Raw genomic sequence first — 8,847 nt, 5'->3', positions numbered from 1 at the left:
AGCATGTCGGAAGATTCGTTGATCTTGACCAGAAACAGAAACCATGAGAACTTAAAAGGAGCTTGACTGAGGAAGGGTGGCTGTGAGATGAATGTCATGGATGTAGTGTCTGGGAAGAATGACTATGAAATGAATGATACCATATCTACAGCTACATCAAATAGTACAATGTGTAACTTGCACAGACACAATACTTCACAAATACTTAATTCTATCATAAAAATGTTTATGTTTTAATTAAAACACATTGTCACTGCTATTGGTAGTGCTTGATTGAGCAAAGTCAATGTCAAGTTGAAATTACTACTGTAAGTGTATAGTATTCCATTATCAGATTATCTTCGCGAAGTTCGAGGAGCCTCACTGAAATATCCTGTCATTTCTGTCAAGATCGTACTGTAAATGTCCACATTGATCGAGGATGGATATTTGGAATTAATTTCTTTGTAATGGTTCAACTTGGTCATTTTAAACCAAACCTACTAGTTCTCAATACGTTATTTCAAATTCTAACTATGAAATTCTGGGTCCACACTGTGGTTACTTTCATTACAGTACACAAATTATTACTGATTACTTATAAAGAATTACTTACAAGAGAAAAAAATATTGGTCAACTTGCTATATTTAGGAGTTCAAATCAGTCAAAGGCAAAGAAAGAAGATTATCAATAGATAACGTTTAGTACATGTAATAACAATTTTTAGCAGAACTTGAGTGAGAACTCAGGAATTCAGCATTGTGTTGGTGTGGGATGAGAACAAAGTATAACTCTGGAGTTAAAAAAGGATAACAAGTGGAGATATGATACCGTTTTAGACCTCCATCTTCTTTCCTAGTTTTCTTTTGTCTTTGACACGATTTATCCCATGTGTAGCATCAGCATCACAATAGCTCTATACTGTAATTTACGTTTCTATAGAATTCCTATTATAGAATGTCTGAAAGAAATTGACCCGGATCATTGATTTTCCGGTTCGCTTAATCTGCTGTTGTTTCTTTTTTTTCTAAATCAGTAAATTTGCATGGACAGTCAAATACGTGGTAAGTATTTATGCCATTTTAGGAATACAGATATACTGAATTGTGTTTGTTTGTTAGTTTGTTTTGTTTGTGAGATAGGCATAGAAGAGAACAAATTGAATAAATAATCTCAACATGCTCAATACGATTTATTTCCTCTCTTTTCTCTGCGGGTTGCATTGGGCTTCCAAAAAGAAATACAATTTTGTGGTTTGGCAGTATATGTCATCTTAAAAGCTGTAAAGTCAAAATAAATTCTTCTTAAATACCATTCCCCTAAACTCAGTTCAGAGCTCCTTTGAGTGAATTGCAAATGCTAATGTATTTTAAGTAGTTTCCAGAACGTTATAAAACTACTCACATTAACCCCATTGGGGCAGAATTCTGATGTTTCTATTATTCGCACACCGTACAGAGTTTAAAGTCGATGAATACCCAACATGAGCGCATCTTATCGGCGGGAGCGAGCATATAGGTTTTCCCGCCCAATTTCATCAGAGTTGCATTCAATTTGACGATGCGGTCATTTGAAATTTGAAAGGTAACTAAACACTAAACAAAAAGTAAGTTCCCCCTAAAACAAACCTCTGTAATTTATGAATCGGGAACCTCTGAGGAAATCTGAACACAGGATCATGTAGCTGTATTTCTCGGCTACCTTTCATGTGAAATTCAGTGGATATCACTTAGTCACGCTTGACTGAGCATGACTTAAAGTCAAAATGGTCACTTTTTGAAGTTCACAAGCCCAATTTTGCAACTTTGATTTGGTGATATCGGAACAGATTTCAATTTTCCAGGATAAAAAGGCATGCAACGTATAATTTCTGTGCTTCTTATCGTACCATGTGACTTGTGCACAAAATTTCACGGTTGAGTGAACACGGGGTGAAAATTACCAAAATGACCGATTTGACATGTTTCTCGTGGTAATTTCTATCAATTGAGATTGAATTCGTGTGTTGAACAGTTTTTACACACAATTCATGTAATTTCACGGTTGAATGAGCACATTAAAAACAAAGAAAAAGAACAATTTAAATTGTGCAGTAAGAATTGCGATAATTTTGTGCACTGAAATCAATTGTTTTAATGCTTTTTGTTTTGTGTTTGATACCATTATGCATACAGTGATCCTCTGACATTTTAGTCACGCTTCAATGAGCATGTGGGGCTGGAAAACCCAGTATAATAAAAAATATTCATTGTTTTTTTATGTTTTAGTTGAAATGTTGGGAAATTACTCCGATTTCAATTAAAAACATAACATTTCGATAAAAAATGACATTGTGACATGCTTCAGTGAGCACATACAGTGATCCTCTGACATTTTAGTCACGCTTCAATGAGCATGTGGGGCTGGAAAACCCAGTATAATAAAAAATATTCATTGTTTTTTTATGTTTTAGTTGAAATGTTGGGAAATTACTCCGATTTCAATTAAAAACATAACATTTCGATAAAAAATGACATTGTGACATGCTTCAGTGAGCACATAAGATGAGCAAAGTGTGCAGGTCAAAACCATTTTCGTGGCTGAAATTCCCATAAGATTTACATTTGGTTGGTTTTGAAGACATGTTCAGTGGTGTTAGTGGATAGAGCCTAAAAAAGTGAGTGCAGATGCTCCCCAATCTGTGTTATATTGCCATAACGATCGCATAATAGTCAACCAACATTTTAAGCAACTATCATCACCATCACAATCATCAACACCAGATGAACAACAAAGGCCACTACATGTATCTCACCACAATCAATATCTGTCTCCAGACTCTCCATGCATATGTGCAGCACGGGAGGATATTGATGTTGAACAAAAGTGAATTTTGGTACCATATGTCAATGATTAATTGCATTTATTTTCCCTTTGAATTAATGCATGACTTCATGATGTTACAAAGATCAAGAACTTAATGCCAAAATTAGTATTCAGTAGCGAGAACAAAGGCCCGAAGATTTAATTTGCATAATTTCTCATCTCTGCTCCAACAAGGGGATTTCATCAAACTAAAGGCAGACCAATTTCCCCACGAATACTTCAATATTTAATCAAAGGTAGCCATGGATTATAAGGACGGTTTCCGGCACCATGTACCCTTTGACGTGTACAATTTTGAAGGAATGCCAAAGATCACTGAGACATTTATATCGGTCCTAAACGCAATAATTAAATGTTTTTCAGTTGATTTTAAATGCAGAAGATCAATGCAACACCTGCTGGGTGATTTTAATAAGATAAATCATTGTTTCATAATGTGGTCATTCAACCGTAAAATAAACCACATTGCATGCCAAAGCCATTGTTTAGCTTTCAAAAGCATAAATTCCTCCTCTTCACATGAACTTACCATGGGGATTATGGCCAAACTGCCAATTTTTCATTTTTTTAGTTAAAAAAAGGGTTTCCAGCCTCACGTGCTTATTGAAGCGTGACTGAAATGTCAGGTGGTCACTGATATGCGTTTGGGTATTAGCACAATATTAAAAAAAAAAAACATCATACAGTTGATTTCAGTGCGCAAAATTATCGCAATTCTGACTGCACAATTTAAATTGTGCTTTATCTTTGTTTTTAATGTGCTCATTCAACCGTGAAATTACGTAAATTGTGTGTAAAAACTGTTCAACACACGAATCCAATCTCAATTGAGAGAAATTACCACGAGAAACATGTCAAATCGACCATTTTGGTAATTTTCACCCCGTGTTCACTCAACCGTGAAATTTTGTGCACAAGTCACATGGTACGATAAGAAGCACAGAAATTATACGTTGCATGCCTTTTTATCTTGGAAAATTGAAATCTGTTCCGATATCACCAAATCAAAGTTGCAAAATTGGGCTTGTGAACTTCAAAAAGTGACCATTTTGACTTTAAGTCATGCTCAGTCAAGCGTGACTAAGTGATATCCACTGAATTTCACATGAAAGGTAGCCGAGAAATACAGCTACATGATCCTGTGTTCAGATTTCCTCAGAGGTTCCCGATTCATAAATTTGTTTTCATAGGTTTGTTTTAGGGGGAACTTACTTTTTGTTTAGTGTTTAGTTCATTCGATTTAATTTTATCAGCATGGATTGTGATTTCACGTATTCAAATTCGCATCAGCACCGCCGTGGAGAGCGTTAAGGAATTCAAATTCACGATAAGGCAAAATTCACGATAAGGCAAACAACTAAAAAGTAAGGACAGTCTTTTTCGTTGTTGCTTGTAGTTACTCAGCTGTTTTGAAAATGCAAACTTGATATACCTTGAAATGTGACTTTTTTAACAAAATCATTGTAACGATAACAATTGTAATGACAGTGATAACGATAATAATAATATATTGACGACAAGATCAATGGTAATTGCACTAAAAATACAGGCACACTGTTATCATTATCATATCTGCGATATAAGATACCACAGGCGTATATGTAATGAAGTTAATTAATATATCAAATGTCCGCGACTCTCCTTTGCAAAACAAACAAACTTAAGAAAAATTCTGATTGATATTGACGTCAGTGTACAGACGGTATGATACGTCATATAATCATTCCACATACAAGCCATTCTTCAACTATGGTCTTTTCAGGTTATTAGCATTTCCATCTTAATCAGGATGGCAGAGTAATGCTAGTTTTTTTTTATGAATTTCTGCAAAAGGATTTCTTTTTTTGTCTGTCTCAAGGATCTACAAACACATGTCCTTGATAATAAGCATTTACTACGGGCAATGATGGGGACTGAAGGTCAAAAAAAAATTTAGAAGCTATTTGATATAGTTTCGTCATAATCATTGATGAGTTATTAAAAAAAAATACTAAATATAGTTTGCTGTTGTTTTGTGTGGTCTGACCCCGTCTATAGCCGCTCAGTAAATTGAAGAAGATGCGACATTTAGAGCGACGAAAGGTCCCACAAAGCAGTATTTAATAAAATTCTGTTGAAACCAAGTGTACGACTCATTTTGTAAATTCTTGCTCAGATTTTGCTCCGAATTGCTTCTTTTAAAACGTCTGTTTTATATATCAGTGTTCATCATTTATTTTTCCTTCATCTATAGATTACGTACAGGATATTTCACTTTCGAGACAACTACATTTAGAAATTTTTGTCTCGCCTGTTGTTGTTTTTAGGGATACACTTCGATATTCCTAAGGTCCGTTAGTATATGTACCTCTGACTGTTCGTTTTTGGATTAACCAACCTTCGGCACAACGAAACATATTTCATTTTCGGATTAACAATCCTTGGAAATTGTGAACCTTACGTCATTTTTGGATGAATGCACTTTCGGAATAACGAACCTTCGGAATAACGCCAAAAATGATGCAATTATCGAAGCCTATTTCATTTTCGCATACACGAACCTTCAGAATAATGAACATCACCCGTTTGTGGGTATAGAGGAACAAGACCTATGTGATAGAGAAAAAAACAAAATATTTGCAGGGGTGCATGCATTTGTCACCACAGGCGAAGATTACAGGATTGCTTGAAAGAAAGAGAGAGAGAGAGAGAGAGAGAGAGAGAGATCGGTGGATTAGACACAATGAGGTCGTCTTGTAGACAAAGCCATAATACATATCAAAGTAAAGTCCTTCCATATTTCGCCTCGCCGTAATCAATCGATCAATCACACCACAATTCCAATCTTGGTTTTCAAACACACTTTAGTTTGTACCACATCCGCCGTCAGATCGTCAAGGGTTTTTGTTTTTGTTTTGTTTTGTTTTTTCAACAGGGCAACCACGAACTGTGTAATTGTACCTGTTTTACAAATCTGGTCTGTCTTGAAATCTAAAATCAAGATTTCAGACAAATAAAAGTGAAACATTTAGCTTCCAAAGTTATAGACTAGCAAATAAAAAAAAAAAGAAATCCTCTACACCCACAAAGGGGTGATGTTCTTTATTCCGAGGTTTCGTTCGCGAAATCGAATGACTCAAACACCCATTTGGCCAGTGATGACGAATTTGTATGAACGCAGAGTACCTGCCAATTTGAATACCCTTTGTACGAATTCGAAAGCCACATATTATGTGCAAATTCCATTGACCGAAGTGCTAAATCAAACGCACAAGTTGCAATTTTGAAGGACAGACTGTGCGATAGCGAGGGTTTTTGCTAAACTGAATGAACGCTCTATCAAATGGACTGACAAAAGTGCGAAATTTCCCGGGAAAACCTATATTGAATCAATACACAAACTCCTCAACCTGCTTTCAACATTAATTTGGGAGTGATAGGCTTACCTTGTTTTGAATCTATCGAACAAAGTATGCTATCAGCTTGCGCACGCATCGATCGAAGGGGGGGGGGGACACTATACAACTCTCAGTCTCCTTCCAATATGGTTTGAATCGAGGTGTAAAAAAAAAGACAAGCCTTGTGCTTATAAAGGTGTATGCCTCAGTTTGCTTCTCAGAGTCACCGGTATACCGTATACACACCAATCAAGGTTTGCAAGACATGGATCAAGATGGAAACTACACTGTTGACTGGGTTCCAACCTCCTTGCACCTACGATCTTCAATTCTTTATGGGATAGCGATGGCTATGCACTCTCTGGCATTGTTAGGCAATTTTCTCACGCTGTTTGCCCTCCTTGCCATTCCCGCCCTCAGAAAGTCTCAAAATATCTTCATCTTCAGTCTGGCTCTATCAGATTTCTTCGTAGCTTTTTGCAGCTCCAATTTGTTGCTCGACAAATTGCTGAACACAGTAAGTATCCCAGACCGACATTTTACTCCAAATCATGAAGTGTTTACACCTAACTTCACATTATGTGTTTTCTATCTCGCGACTTTCTGTCAACTAGGAACACTCTTGTGAGACATCTAGATGAATTATTTCCACGTATCAATTATAAAACAAACTAACTAACAATGACAGTAAAGATGAAAAAAAATCATTCCATCTCTAGAGATTTTTATCAAGTCGGGACGTATCCTTACACGTCAGGTTTTTGCTGATTTTAGGGAATGTAATTTCATAAAAGAATATAGTTTGACGCAGCAATACGCTGAGGGAATGAAATAACAGACACACCAAACTTAAGGTGAAGATATGGAGAGGAGAGAAGAGTAAGTCCTGCAGAAATCGATTGTAACCAAATCATTCCTTCAATAATAAATCCCAAAATGGTGATGTTTGTTATTCCGAAGGCTTGTTGATTTGAAAATGGGAAGAAGATGTGTATGCTACCCATCCTTCCAAATTACGAACCTTATTTCGTTTTCGGACAACTGAACCTTCGAAATAACGAACTTTATTCACTTTTCGGATTGACGACCCTTCGAAATAAGGAACTGTATTTGATTTTTAGATTAATGAATCTTCGAAGTAACGAAATTAATTAAATTTTTCGAATCAACGAACATTCGGATTAACCATCTGCAACCGATCTTCAAGTTCAAGTTTATTCAACCAATTCATTAAACATTTGACATTTGACATTTGACATTTTCTTGACGTTGTTGTCTCTCAATTTTGCCCTCATTTTAGTTCACCCTAAACGTGGAGGCCACGCTACCTCCTGCAATGATGTTATCACTGCTGAGTACATTGGCGATTGCAGTACATAGATTCCTTGTCCTTCGTCTCGATCCATTTGGTAATCGACGTCTCGTGACGGCGAGACGATCGATCGCTGCTTGCATCTTGCTTTGGACCGTCGTCATCGCTTCGTTCAATCTACTGAATCAATACGTCGACAACATCATGGCCTCTCTGGTACTCATACCACTTGTTAACATTTGTTCACTCTTTTTGGCGACTTTCTGCTACCTCGCGATATATCTGAGAATTAACTCGTTATCTCGAGGCATCGGCCTTTCCGACATATCCCTCAAGCGTCGGGCGAAGAACCAAATGAAAGTGCTCGTCACGTTCGGATTGGTGATTGGATCAACATTTGTGTGCTGGGTTCTGTGGTTGGTTTTCACGCTTTTGTCTTACTACGCACCGCACGCTAGAGGACCGTGGTCTTTACCTCTTTGGGAAGTATGTATATTGCTGCTATCCCTCAACGGGGTCTTGAATCCGGCCATGTATTGGCTGCGTCTGAGGGAATTTCGAAGTCAGCTGACTAAATGTTTCAGAAGTGCTAAACCTGAAGAGGAAACTCGCGTGTCATCAATTTTTAGTGCCAGCTCGAATGATACGTCCACAAACATTACCGAGAGACGAAAATAATTTAGGTTTGTATCAGTTACGTTAATTTTCAGCTAAAAATCGAGGAGACTACTGAAAGGTACTAGTAGGTTAGGACTGCGATTTGCCTTTAGGTGAATATCAAGAATAGCTTCTCCAAGTGAATTTGATATGGTTCGGTTTGGATAATAATAATGATACTGTCTTTTCATAATTGCCATCGAAACGGCATACCACACTTAAAGGGGATGGCTAGTAACTGATCAGTGGGAATCAGTGGGAATGCTAGGGATGATTGTAACAATCCTTGTGGGATTCATTTAAGAGTGCATTATATATCTATTGTTGTGTGAAAAATATTTGCTTCAGTATGGTCTCATATTCAAGTAACGTGCAGTTCAATGTTTCCAGCCGAGGTTAGCATGCCTGTATACAGTGACGGGGCGATCGTTAACGATCGCCCCGTCACTGTACATATTTCATTTTTAGGATTAACGATCCTTCGGAATAACGTACCTTATGTCATTGTTAGAAGGATGCACACTCGAAATAATAGACCTTCGGAAAAACGCTACAAATGTTTTAATCATTAAAGCCTATTTCATATTATTCAGATTAACGACCATTCAGGTATAGGGATTTTGTGTGTTTCGGAATAATTTACCTAAATATAACAA

This window comes from Diadema antillarum, unplaced genomic scaffold (genome assembly GCF_040938485.1).
Source record: "Diadema antillarum isolate AM-2024a unplaced genomic scaffold, OU_Dant_1.0 seq00000382_RagTag, whole genome shotgun sequence".
Taxonomy (NCBI): domain Eukaryota; kingdom Metazoa; phylum Echinodermata; class Echinoidea; order Diadematoida; family Diadematidae; genus Diadema; species Diadema antillarum.
The sequence above is the reverse complement of the archived record's forward strand: the minus strand, read 5'-3'. Positions refer to the sequence as shown.